Genomic DNA, 14,585 nt, shown 5'->3' with positions numbered 1-14,585 from the left:
TGATTTTGCCTGAAAATCTGTATCTCCTTTGTGGCCACCAAGCCTGTTTTAATTGTCGATGTGCATGGTGGATTAGCACAGATATATATTAAACAACCTATAAATTAAATACACAACAAAAATACTTTCAATTTAACAAAATGTTTATTATAACAAATAAATCATGTTAAAAAAGGGGAGGGGACAAGGGAAAATGTCCACAGATGGCTAAAAAATTGCGGGTGGGTATGTTTGGGTGAGTACGTTTGAGTGGGTACCCATGGGTGGGTATGGGTACCCACCCGCAATTTTTGTCCCCTCCCCTTTTTTAAGATGATTTATTTGTTATAATAAACATTTATTAAATTGAAAATATTTTTGTTATGTATTTAATATATAGGTTGTTTGATTCCAGTAGGGTACACGATATATATGATGGCTCCTTGATATGTACTAACAAATATATATTAGCTTTACAGAGTAGGTTACATGATTTTTCTCCCCTCAATGCTGTAGTTACATCTCTGATAGCTCTGACCTATTGCCAGGGCATCTCAGGAAGGTAAAAAAGCTCTAAGGGGTAACATTTAATAACGGGGAATTGGACCCCTTCTCATGTAAGGATTTTATATGAGCTTGGTTAAGTGAGTTCTTTGGATCATTCCTCAAACAAGTTGTTAAAATTCTTGTTTATTATCCTTATTTTTTTGTATTTTCAGGTTTATTTGCAAACAGTATACTTCCATCTTGTAAAAGCAGCTATTAATTATGATTGTGTTGTGATTCATAAATGTCATGGGTTTACCACGACAGAGAGGAGCCAGAAGACCGCAGCGTCTGATTCCTCCCACTCCTGCACTCACTAGAAGCTTTGATATTAAATGGTGCAGGTTTCTTTCAGCAGTGCAGGGGTTAATCTGCTCAGTTGTGAGCTCCTGGAAATTTACCTGCATTAAATCTGTCAGCTGTCCAGTGTTAGCCACTCCCGGCTTCTATATATTCTGGGCTTTGGCTTGGAGTCATTGCCAGAGCTAGCTTATGCTGCATGGTGCTAGGAGTGTGGAGAAGAGTTGTTGTTTGAGAAGGCGTTTGGAGGATTAATGCTAAGATTGTTGAGTGGTTTACGTTGTGTGTAATCCTCTTCTCCTATTTTGTTTTTTCCCCATCCTCCACTCTCCGGTGTTAACCTCTTTTGTTTGTGTGCATATATTTGTATGATTGGTATTTTCCTTTAGCCCTGTTTATATAACCTTGCTAGTCTGGTTGGTGTACTGCCATACACTACTACTCCCCTCTTCCCTGGGTGGATGAAGGGAACAGACTGAGGGCGGATTGAGGAGCTCAGACAAAGTACGTGGCCCCGGCGTCTTCACCTTCAGAACAGGGCCAGCTAGGGCGCCCCTATCATTAGGGACAGAGAAGGAGCCTCTGGCCCTGGGATACCCGACAACAGAGTCGTGACACTAAAAGTTTTTATTTATAAACAAGAGAAGGGAGCTGATAAAGAAAATAATCATTATAGCATAATTTATAATTATGTTATTAGTATATACTATACTGCCGAAGCCAGTATTTAGCTGCTGTTCATAGGAGATCATGATTTTCACTATGCATAGCAGTGCTGATGATCGCAGTTTCACGTCCCCTAGGGGGACTATTGAATACAGTAAAAAGTAAAAAAAAATGTTTTTAAAAATATGAGAAAAATAAAAAAACACAAAAGGTCAAATTACCCCTTTGCAAAAGATCATACCTACCCCAAAATGATATCAGTAAATACGCCAGCTCAGAGCACAAAAAATAAGACCTCACACAGCACATATCCCCAAAAATGAAAACGTTACGGGTCTTGAAAAATGGAGAAAAATTTTTTTTCACCCACTAAATAGAAGAACAACTAAACATGCTAAATAAAAAAACTCAAAGAACAATTGTGAAATTGAACCTTTTTTTTGCAATTTCAACACACTTTGAATTTTTTTTCCCTCTTTCCAGCACATTATATGGTAAAATGAATGGTATCATTCAAAAGTACAACTCACTCTGCAACAAACAAGCTCTCATACTGCTATGTTGATGGAAAAATAAATAAAGTTATGGCTCTTGGAAGAAGGGGAGGAAAAAAAACAAAACAAACAGAAAATGGAAATGGCATGAAAATGTTAAGAATAGTATGTTTAATTTTTGGACATAAAATAATCCTTGATATCCTGGAAATTGTTTATACAGTACTGATTCTTTGTAACATGCATTATTAATTTGGTTTGGTCATGCGCAAAAGCCTCATTACTGTGTGCCAAAATTTTGGTGGGGGCAAGCCAGACTTCTATCTCTATGGTCTTCCTGCACATATATATTTTTTTCTATTATCTTTAGCTATCCCTCTTTAATAATTCTTAATTGTAACTTTTATACTAAATAAATTTCCTTTCTTCACCTGTAAAGACCAGATCTTTTACCAGGAAAAACAGATTTCCACATCAAAAGTAAATTATTATTATTTTTTATTGTACTGTACAGGTATTTCAATACATATTTGTGAAATTCTAAATATCCTACGTGTTTTTAAAATGTTGATAAAAAATCCATTCTGATTTTATGATGTGAGAAAATAAAATATGGTGGAATTCCGAACAGGAGGGATACTTTTTATTGCCATTGTAATTACTGTAATTATCTTTTATGATCTATTTTTCTAGGAACAAAACAAAATAAAAGAAAGGTCTATGTGAGTTCTACCATTTCATTTCAAATATTTACAAACCAACATGAACCTCAAAATCAGGAATCATTACCCCCTCCCTGGGCCAGGCTATAACTGGGTCATTTCCACACTCTTCACGCAGGGCGCTTACACATTACTAATAGTTTTCAAGCTTTAAAGGTGTAACATTTTATAGTTTGGATCCTGTGCTTACTGCTGCTGTTTTAAGCCATCTGGCAATTTTTGTTCAACTCCCCGTGTGCTTTGTCTTTTTCCTAAGATAGTCATTGCTTCTCCCACTGGTTTAAAGTTATTCTACCATCAGCATGGATCGAAATGAAATGCATTTAAAGTAGAGAACAAAGAAGTCACACAACTCAAAAGCTTAAAATAATGAAACTTATTAATTATTGGCTCTGGATTCCTGTGGGCATCTGTAAGTTTCTTCTGTGGTCTATATAAAGTAGATAGAAAAATGACACGTTTCTTTTGATTACAGAATAAGCAAATATAATAAAATATATGCTTAATGACAGCCAGTTCTGGAATAATGTCTACTGAAATTGACTTTCTATTTGAATGTAGTGACAAAATAATCCAACTGTCAAAATTGGAAGAAAAGAATTGGAGAATAATAAAGACAATTGCTTTACTTGTCATCCTCATCCTAAACTGATTGGTATCTAAGTGACAGCGTTGACTCTAAAGGCTCTCCCTTGAGCAAAGCAAAGTCTACATAAGTTTCCTACTTATATTAATCAATCAAATAGCACATACTGGTAGATTAGTCTACATAGTACATGAGAATGCCGTTCAAGCAAAAGCCTTGTATTGTGCAGTGTTTTTCCATATGGTCCCTGTCCTGTAATCCTGGTGACTTAATTGTTGTGCTTGTTTGCATGCAGTGTGTCCAGATATTAGAACCTGTTTGGCTCCAAAATGGCTTGCTAGGGTAGGTCAACATATAAGTTATGTCATACAGGTTAGATTTAATCAATGGAAAAACTGTGCTCTTTCAGCATATCTCTAGCACTCATAGCCACAAAGAGAAAACTACGTGCAATTTTCTAAGTCAAACTTTCGGTAACCTGAAACAGACACTATTACAAAGATTAGCCATTGACATAATTCTGACCTCATTCAGTTCTTACCAACCTTTCCAAATGGGGCAACCTTTCTTAGAACGTTCTATTGCACTACAGAATTCATGGTCCATAACAGAAAGGTACTCAATTCTTACCTGATTTTGCTATACAAATTGTATACAGTGGGTACCGAAAGAATTCAGATCCCTTTAAATTTTTCACTTTTTGTTTCATTGCAGCCATTTGGTAAATTCTTAAAAGTTCATTTTTTTCTCATTAAAGTACACTCTGCACCCCATCTTGACTGAAAAAAAACTGAAATGTAGATATTTTTGCAAATTTATTAAAAAAGAAAAACTGAAATATCACATGGTCATAAGTATTCAGACCCTTTGCTCAGACACTCATATTTAAGTCACATGCTGTCCATTTCCTTGTGATCCTCCTTGAGATGGTTCGACTCCTTCATTGGAGTCCAGCTGTGCTTAATTAAACTGATAGGACTTGATCTAAATACTTTCCATACCCACTGTATATTGTGAAATATAGATACCTCGTAGAAGAAAGGATATAATTGTTGCACTTACCAGATGATACAAATCTTCTTTATTGTGGCATACACAAAATGGGTAATAAATGCAAACAACCCATAGCCTATGGCTGTTTCATGTCATCCATGACACTTCCTTGGAGATTGATCATATTGTTTCTTTCTATAAAGTATCTGTCAAGGGTTTATCACAGCAGAGAGGGGCCAGAAGACCACTGTGTCTGATTTCACGTACTCCTGCACTGATTAGAAGCACTTCACCATCATATTAAACAGTGCAAGTTTCTGTTAGCAGGCAGTGCACGGGTTAAACTGTTCAGTTGAGAGCTTCTAGAGATTTCCTGCTTTGATGATCTCAGCTGTTCAGTGTTGGCCACTCCCCTCTGTTATATATACTTGCCTCTGACAAACAGAGATTGCCAGTGTTAGTTTCATACTGCCTGGTTCTGGAGTTGGATGTTTGGTTGTTTGAGGAGGCATTTGGAGTGTTGTTCTAAAGACTGTTGCTTCGAGTTTTTATGTGATTTGTCTGCATACATATCTTCATCCTCTTCTATTTCGTTTTTCCTTCCTTTATGTCCCAGTGTTCTACTGTGTTGTTTGTAAGTGCATATTTGTATGATTGGTATTTTCATTTCTCCCTGTACGTCTTCTCTTGCTAGTCTGGTTTGTGTATTCTTATTAATTACAACTCCCCACTTCCCTGGGTGGCGGATGGGACATATAAGGCCTGATTTAGGAGCTCAGCAAGGCACGTGGTCCTGGCGTCTTTACCATCAGAAGTAATCCAGGGAGCAGGGATAGCTAGGGCGCCCCTAGCTTTGGGGATGGGGAAGGAGCCCCTAGCCCTGGGATATTTTACAACAATGCAGTGACAGTATCTATATGATGACTGCCTTTTATTGCTGCCACCACCGAAGATTGTTGAACGATCGTTCCTTATATTCCTATATACCATTGCTGCAGTATCTATTTGGAGTGTTAGCAGTGCCAACATTTATTATATGGAACTTTATGAAATATAATTATCAGGACATGACAAGGCTGGTGTATTTGCTTTAAAAAATCTTTATCAGAATTTCTATATAATTTATATAGAAATATGAGCAAATCGAGCTAAAAAGTGAAAAAAACCTCATTCTGAGAATATTCAGTTTGCACCCCCCCAGCCTGAATAACAGCTGCAGCTTGTACTGAGCATTGTGAGGTCTCAGCAGCAGGAGGGACACTAAGGAGCTGTCAGCTAGGCTAGGTGGGAAAACATGGAGTTTGATTCTACACACATTCTGGCATGGATTTTAAGAAAAACTACATCAGTCTCATCAGGTCTAAGTTATTAATTTAGTAATTTACTGAATGTATTTTATATTTGTTGGCATTATGAAATCTGATGACAGATCCACATTAAAGATTTAACTGTAAATAGGTTTATTCATATTAGGCTAGACATTGTAGGGCCTCATAAGTATTCACAGAATAATGTCCATACAGCTTTGGAATTACTGTTGTGTTGTATGTTTGCAGATATAAAGTAAGCAGTAGTTTCTTTGGTACTCTTTAAATAATCACACTTATAGACAATATCTTTATTATTATGGAGTTACTAGCTTTAACCTTGCTTCAGGCTAGAAAGGACTGCAATTCTTTGGATTTTCTCCTGAAATGCTTTGTGATTTCGTAGATTTGTTGTTGCTCCCTTAAGGTCACTTTGGCAGCTCGGACGCTCCTGGGAAGATAAACCACAGATCCACATCCTCTATGTTTGAAAAGAATGGCTTTCACTGTGTGTTCATGGTGTCCCATAGCCTTAAATATAGCTTTGCAAGACTAATATGTTTTGTTTTCTGTCATCAGACTGAGTTTCCTTCTGTTTTAGTGTGAAAGATGGAGGTCTCATTATGTAAATATCATGTGTTTGATTGCAATCAATGCAGCTAGGTATACCCAAGGTCTCCAGGAAGGGGGGCTGGTACACTTTCAAGTAGGTGGTATGTATTTTGATGCTTTTAGTTTTTTAAATAAATGCAGTCATAATTCAAAATCTAGTGTAGTAAGTACTGCAGCAAATACTTTTTTAATGCATTATACTTATAGTACATTCTCATGGGATACAAACTTTCCATAGACAATGAACACCAGGATACCAGACAGTAAACTTGCTCCTTTCTTTTCTATGCACAAGGTAATATAACTGTTTGTTATATACAGTGCTGATACTAGCTGTTCTCCACTCTAGGTCTCATCTTCCGTCCTCTTAATAGTTGCCATCCTCTGATAGGCAGCTATCACACTGCTTACATTGCTGGCCGGATGCCATGATGCTAGCTTATGCAAGCCTGAATTCATTCCTAATGTACCTTATTTTTCAGACTATAAGACGCACTTTTCCCCCCCAAATTTGGAGGGAAAAAGGGGTGCGTCTTATAGTCCGAATGTAGTGGTGATAATGCTTACTGTCGTGTGGTGTGGGGCGGTGGCGGCAGTAGCAGAGATGGAGCGGGGTCACATGGCAGTAAGAGGGGTCACGCAGCAGGGATCAGCGGTGCCACCATAAATTCACTATGGCCGTGTTAGACAGGAGGAATTGGGTGGCCTCCCGTCCAGATCACGAGCTGCAGTGACATTACAAAAAGGCAGGGCTGGGGGGGACTGTGCGTTTTGCTGTTCTGTGTTGCTCCGGCCCTGCCTCGCCTCTTTGTAATGCCACTGCAGCACGTTATCTGGACGGGAGACCGCCCACTTCCTCCTGTCTAATGTGGCTGTAGTGAATTCATGGGGGCGCTCTTGATTCCTGCCGTGCGACCCCGCTCCCTGCCGTGCGACCCCGCTCCCTGCCTTGTGACCCCGCTCCCTGCCTTGTGGCCACGCTACCTGCTTTGTGACTCTGCTCCCTGCCTTGTGACCCCGCTCCCTGCTTTGTGACCCCGCTCTCAGCGTTGTGACCATGCTACCTGCTTTGTGACCCCGCTCCCTGCCTTGTGACCCCGCTCCCTGCTTTGTGACCCCGCTCTCTGCCTTGTGACTACGCTACCTGCTTTGTGACCCCGCTCCCTGCCTTGTGACTACGCTACCTGCTTTGTGACCCCGCTCTCTGCCTTGTGACCACGCTACCTGCTTTGCGATCCCGCTCCCTGCCTTGTCACCCCGCTCCCTGCCTTGTCACCCAGCTTTCTGCCTAGCGCGGGTCCAGAAAAAAACAGAGGAAAGCATTATACAGTAGTTTAAGTTAAATAAAGCACATATGGTAAAACACTGTACCACTGTGGTCAACTATAACTCCGAGCATGCCATAGGAGCTGCAGGACATGCTTAGAGTTACAGTTCTCCTCAGGGCAACCACATGTTATAAATGTGGTGAACTATAACTCCCAGCATGCCATAGGAGCTGAAGGACATTCTAGGAATTATAGTTCTCCTCAAAGGCAACCACTTAACATAAATGGTACCTATGGGATCTTAAAGAGGACATACCGTACGTGGCCGAAGTCATACAGCCAGTACCTCATACACGTGCCTGTGGATCGGGCAGCATGTATCAGGTACTGGCTGTATGACTTCAGCCACATATGTTTTTCGGCATTTCAAAGAAAAACATACGGTACGGTACTTTAAAAGCCACAGGGACCGAGCCGCACTGGAGACTAGTCGGACATGTGCGTCCCCAGTGCCTTGGGAAGTGACAAAACAGCCATTGTATACCTTTTTGGGGGTCTCCAGCCTGTTGGTAAGTTGTCCTGGGTAAGGCTGAGTTCACACGATGAGGTTTTAATGCTTTTCCACCGCGGAAACGCATTAAAACCGCTTTGTAATAGGTCTGCCATGTAGAGCAATGATAATCCGCATGTGCTGTGCACATGATGCTGAAATTTCCGCTTCAGATTATCATTGCAGCACAAACCGCAGCACTACCAATTCAGGCGCGATTTTGCAGCGAAATTGCGCCCATTGCCTTGCATTGAATCGCAGGAGACCCGCATGTATAATATCTATACATGCGGATTTGCTGCGTTTCAATGTAAATCAATAGGTGCAAAATCGCGCCGGTACCCAGGTCGGGAGAGAATACTGCTACTTCTCTCATCCAACCGCTGCCCTGGCTGATAACAGCGAGAGCAGCGTGGATGGGAGTAGCAGCAGCCAGCTCCTCCCAGCCCGCGTGCCAGTGGCAGTTAAAAAAGAATAAAAAAGTATAAAATTTTTAAAAACGTTATACTCACCTGTCCGGCGGCCCCCGGTGTCCTCCTCTGCAATGTCGTCTCTTCAGCGGCTCACGGTACACGGCAGGGCATGGGCTCGTGCCCCGCAGTCTACTTAGTCCTTGTTGATGTCAATATAAGACAACCACATTACAGATGTTTTTTTTGTTCCTGGCCTTCCGTTACTTGTAGAACAACTCTTGAACCTGACTTCTGGCTATTCTTGATTATGTCCATGCTTAAAACTTTGCATACCATGCATGGTATGTGTAGTTCTACTCCTGATCCTTGTCTTAGTACAGGTGGTTATGTTAGAATCTGGACACTTGGATACAAACTATTGCCTATGTGCCTGCCAAGACCCTTGCATACTATGTATGGTACTTGTAGTGCTGTTTTTGTCCTAACCCTAGGCTTGTTCCTGGGTATGCTCTTTTCTCATCTCTTGCTCTGGTGAATATTGGCTAGGCTCTTGGTTCTGATCCAGCTCTGTCTGTCAACCCTACTGTCCTGTTCTCATGATTCTACCAGAGTCATGTCACTGGTTGCTTTTCCCAGTATCTCTTCACTTTTTTACTGAGACTTGGTCTAGATGCATGTCACTGGTTGCTGTTCCTGGTATCTGTTCATTTTTTTACTGAGGCTTGGTCTAGGGTGCTAATCCTGGTATCTCTGAAGTTTCTGGTTGTTGTTCTTAGAATCTCCTGCCACCATCTAAGGTCACCATCTTCCACCATCTGCCACCATCTTGATCATTGATCTTAGTAACCCATGGTTCTGTCCAAAAAGCTTTTACTAGTTGCTGTTACTAGTATTGCCGTATGTAGTCTGAGACTTGTTCCTTGTCTCTGATCCCAAGATCTCCTGGTTCCATCTGAGACCTATTTCTAGTTGTCATTAGTTTACCTGTATCTGTTTGATTTTCCTGAGACTAGTTCCTGGTTGCTAATTGTCATATCTTCTGGTAGATGCCTGCTCCTCCTTTCTTTTCCTGGTATCTCCTGGCTTTGTCTGAGGCATGCTCTTGTTTTGTTCCAAATATCTCCTGGAATTGTCCAAGGCCTTTCATTAGTTGTGCTAGTCACTGTTCCTGGCATCTACTGGTCTCGCCAGAGGCTTGTTCATTAATCCTGATATCTCCTGGATTAATCTGAAACCTGTTGTTAGTTGCTGTTCCTGGTTTCTTCGAACTCCATCCAAGACATGTTCCTGTTCATTGCAAAGTCCCACAGCTAATATGATACCTAATTAAGGGAATTAGGTGTGAAATTCAGGGGATCCATTTTACTTTTCAACCCAGTCTAGTCAGAGCAAAAACAGTTGCTACCTAAGAATCTACTGTACTTTCAAAATCTTGAGAATCATAACACTCCCTCTACTTATTTAATATGTATATATGCTAAAGCTCTTATATCATAAGTCATTGTTGCCTGGGGGTTGTTGGATGGATTGCTTTTTGGAATCCAAAAGTTATGAGGTATGCTCCACGTTCATTAGATTGATCCTATTCTGAGCATTAGTTGAGCCCTATACAAAATTAATATTTCGCTTGGAACAGAAACAATATATTTTCACTGGATTTCATATCTAAATAATGGTGTGTAATATTGGTTCTGTTCCCATTTTATATTTTATTCTGTGTTCATTATTTTTCTTTTGATTGACAGTGAAACAGACAGTCTAATTAGAATAATCGAATACAAATATGATTTATGGCTATGATTAGTATTTGGTATCAAAAACTTACTGAAATAGCTGAAGTCGGCTGAAAGCAAACTGCTGGCAGTAACGTCAAGTTATGATTCATACCTCGAATACTTCAGAAGCAGAGAAACATCTTAAAAGTGAACAAATGATATCAGGAATACTATTTCTTATTGAGAGTATATAAACAGATACATTAAAATGTGAGCCATTTTAAATTAACGTGTTAGAATTTTTTTCTTTTATTTATGGTTGTTTTTTGTTACCATTTGTCATGGAAAGGGGTTAATTAGGTGAGGTGGATCATCCAAGCCCAAGGTCCGGGTGGGCCACAGTCGTCGTAGCAGGAAACAGGTGAGAAACGCAGGACACAGATGGCAGATAGGAGATTGTTAGTTGAGGTACTGAAGGCTGCAGACATGGAAGCCACAGGCAGCGAGGAAGCGTAGTTACTAGAAGCTGCAGGCAGACCAGAAATCGCAGACAGGTAACTGAGTTACTAGAAGCCACTGGCAGACATGTAGCAGAGTTACTGGAATCTGCTAGCTGTTATGTTCTGCTACCAAAGCTAAGGAAAGAGAGGAGATCTGTCCCTACTATAAGACTCAGCTGAATCCCTACGATGTAACAGGGAACCTGATCCTGCGATCAGACCTGCTAAAGTCCTAATCTAGTCTGTACGGAGACCTATAGATTTGGGGAGGGAATCCCTACAAGTACTAAGGACTGGGAGGAATATGGGACACCTCCTAACAGAAATAGTAGCAGACAGACGAACAAACAAAATAGATAGAACATAGAGGTCCGTAGACCAAGCAAACTAACAGAGTAAGATACAGAGCACAGGCTAGCTAGAAAGTAGATATACAATGAAGTCCAGCAAAGCCAGAAGGGCGGAGCAGGATTAAATAGGCCAACAAGGTCATGTGACCAGCAAAGGAAAAAAAACCTAACAGCAAGGTTCTAACAGTACCCCCCCTTCTAAGAGGATCCTCCGGATCCCCTAGGACCAGGCTTATCAGGAAATCTCCTGTGAAACGCTCTGATAAGTCTGGACGCGGAAACATCATCTGACCTCACCCAAGAGTTATCCTCGGGTCCGAAACCTTTCCAGGCCACAAGATACTGCAAACTACCTCTATACCGTCTAGAGTCAAGGATGCGAGAAATTTCATATTCCCCGTCCTCCACCACCGGAGGAACAGAGGCAGAGGCGTCACCATCCGACACAACAGCTTTTTTTAACAGAGAGACATGAAAGACCGGATTAATTCTCCAGGAGGTAGGAACCTCCAACCTAACAGCAGATTGGTTGACAACCTGAAGCACCTTAAAGGGCCCTACAAACTTGGGACCCAATTTCTTAGAAGGAATCCTCAACCGCAGATTCCTAGAGGACAACCAAACCATGTCACCAACAGCGAACAAAACCTCCTGTCGTTTCCTATCAAAGTAGTCTTTAGATTTTCTGTTGGCCTCCTGAAGATTACCACGCACATCCGTCCAAACTCTTTCCAAATCACCGGAAAAATTCTCCTCCTCAGGCACGGCAGATCCCAACTTGGAGAACGACCCAAACGACGGATGTCTCCCAGAACAACAAAAAAAAGGCGAACAACCAGCAGAAGAAGATGTATGATTGTTCAGAGCAAATTCGGCAAGTGGCAGAAACTCAGACCACCCCTCTTGATTGTCTGCCACAAAACAACGCAAGAACTGCTCAACATCCTGGTTTTTCCTTTCTGTCTGGCCATTAGATTCAGGATGATATCCGGACGAAAACGACAAATGAATTCCCAACCTGTCACAAAAGGCACGCCAAAAACGAGCCACGAACTGAGGACCCCTATCAGAAACAATGTCAGTAGGAACGCCATGAAGTCTGACAATTTCCTTGACAAAGGCCTTAGCGAGAGTTTTAGCGCAGGGCAGTTTGACGAAGGGAACCAAGTGACACATCTTGCTAAAACGGTCCACGACCACCCAGATGACAGTAAAACCCTCAGAGGGGGGAAGGTCAGTTATAAAGTCCATAGCCAAATGTGTCCAAGGAGCACTGGGGACCTCCAAAGGACAAAGCAACCCCGCAGCAGGAGTATGTGAGGACTTAGATCTAGCACATATAGTACATTGGCGCACCCACTTAATGACTTCCTTCTGCCATCCAGGCCACCAAAAACTGCGACCCACCAGTCTCTTGGTCTCAGAGATTCCGGGATGACCTGCCAACCGAGATTCGTGACACTCAACAAACAAATCTCTCCTAAAGGTCCCAGGCACAAACAACCTCCCATGAGGAGTGTTAGATGGGGCATTCTCCTGAGCTTTAAGAATCTCATCTTCCAAAACGGAGTCTAAAGCAGCTATCACAACACCTTCTTGTAAAATGTTTTCCTCTTTCTCAGCACCGACTATGGGAGAAAAACTGCGAGACAAGGCATCCGCCTTAACATTCTTAGTACCAGGGATGTAAGTAACGGAGAAATTAAACCGCGAGAAAAACAGTGCCCACCTAGCCTGACGGGCATTCAGGCGCTTGGCAGCGTCAAGATATATCAGATTTTTATGATCCGTAAGAACCTGAACGGGAAATTCCGCACCTTCCAAGAAGTGGCGCCAGTGTTCAAATGCGAGTTTAATAGCCAATAATTCCCGATTACCAATATCGTAATTCAATTCAGTCTCCGAAAATTTTTTTGAAAAAAATGCACAGGGATGTAATCCATCCCCGTTATCCTGAGACAATACTGCGCCAACCCCCACAGAGGAAGCATCAACCTCAACCAAAAACGGCCTAGTAACATCAGGCTGCATAAGGATGGGAGCAGAGGTGAACCTCTCCTTGAGATACACAAAAGCTTCAATGGCCTCAGAAGACCACTGAACCGCATCAGCACCTTTCCTGGTGAGATCAGTCAGAGGTTTGACAATACTAGAAAATTTTTTTATGAATTTTCTATAGTAATTGGCGAAACCCAAAAATCTCTGTATGGATTTCAAACCAATAGGCCTAGGCCATTCCTGCACAGCCTGAACCTTAACCGGATCCATCTCAAAACCTTTGCTGGAGATAATGTAGCCCAAAAAACTAATTCTCTGTACAGCGAACTCACATTTCTCCAGCTTAGCAAAAAGCGAATTGTCCATTAATAACTGTAATACCTCACGCACGCTCCGCCAATGAGACTCCAGATCTGGCGAATAAATCAAAATGTCATCCAAATACACAACCACATTTTTACCGATCAAAGGTCTAAGGATGTCATTAATCAGATTCTGAAAAAATGCAGGAGCATTAGTAAGACCAAAAGGCATAACCAGATTCTCAAAATGACCCACAGGAGTGTTAAAAGCAGTCTTCCATTCATCACCCTCCTTCATGCGCAACAGATTGTATGCCCCCTTAAGGTCAATTTTAGAGAACCACTTGGCCCCCAATAACTGGTTAAACAGATCAGGAATCAATGGCAGTGGGTAAGGATTGCGTACCGTAATTTTGTTAATCTCACGAAAATCCAGACAAGGACGTAAACCGCCGTCCTTTTTTTTTACAAAAAAAAATCCAACCGCCACAGGAGACTTAGAGGGCCTAATGTGACCGGCGGCCAAACTTGTCTGTATGTATTCCTCCAAAGCCTTCCTCTCAGGAATAGTAAGGTTAAATAAACGACTTTTAGGAAGAGTCGCTCCAGGGACAAATTCAATAGAACAATCATAGTCTCTATGGGGAGGCAAAACCTGCGATTCTTTCTCAGAAAAAACTCTCCAAAAATCCTGAATAGGAACAGGCAATTCTCCCCTATCCAAAGCTGCAATACGCCCGTTACAACACTTGTCATAACATTTATGGCTCCAGGATTTAATTTCACTGGTAGACCAATCCAGTACAGGATTGTGAAATTTTAACCAGGGCAAACCCAATATTACTGGAGAAGGCAAGTTATTCAACACTACCAAATCCAATTTCTCATGGTGAACACCATTAATAGTGAGAGGAAATTCACAGACCTTGAGAGTAATATTCTTCAAAGGGGAGCCATCCACAGAAACCACAGCAATGGGGGATGATAAAGGTTCAGGTTTTAAATTGAGTTTTTCCACGAATCCCCCATCAATAACATTCAGTGTAGACCCGCAATCAACAAACACCCGAAATTCCATTAATTTTTCCTGAGCAATCGTGGAAGCAGCTAAAAATATACCCTTGGAATTTAAACAGGCAATACGGGCGTGACTGACCATTTTTTTTTCTTTCTTCATACGAAGCTCACAGCCTTTAATCAAATGACCAGATTTCCCGCAATAGAAACACAAGCCTTCTGAAAAACGACGGTGTTTTTCTTGAGAGCGAGGTGCCACCGATCCAA

The sequence above is a fragment of the Phyllobates terribilis genome, unplaced genomic scaffold (assembly GCF_046119375.1).
Source record: "Phyllobates terribilis strain yellow unplaced genomic scaffold, ASM4611937v1 Scaffold_1__5_contigs__length_1240528914, whole genome shotgun sequence".
In the NCBI taxonomy this organism is placed as follows: Eukaryota; Metazoa; Chordata; class Amphibia; order Anura; family Dendrobatidae; genus Phyllobates; species Phyllobates terribilis.
Note: the sequence above shows the minus strand (reverse complement) of the source record.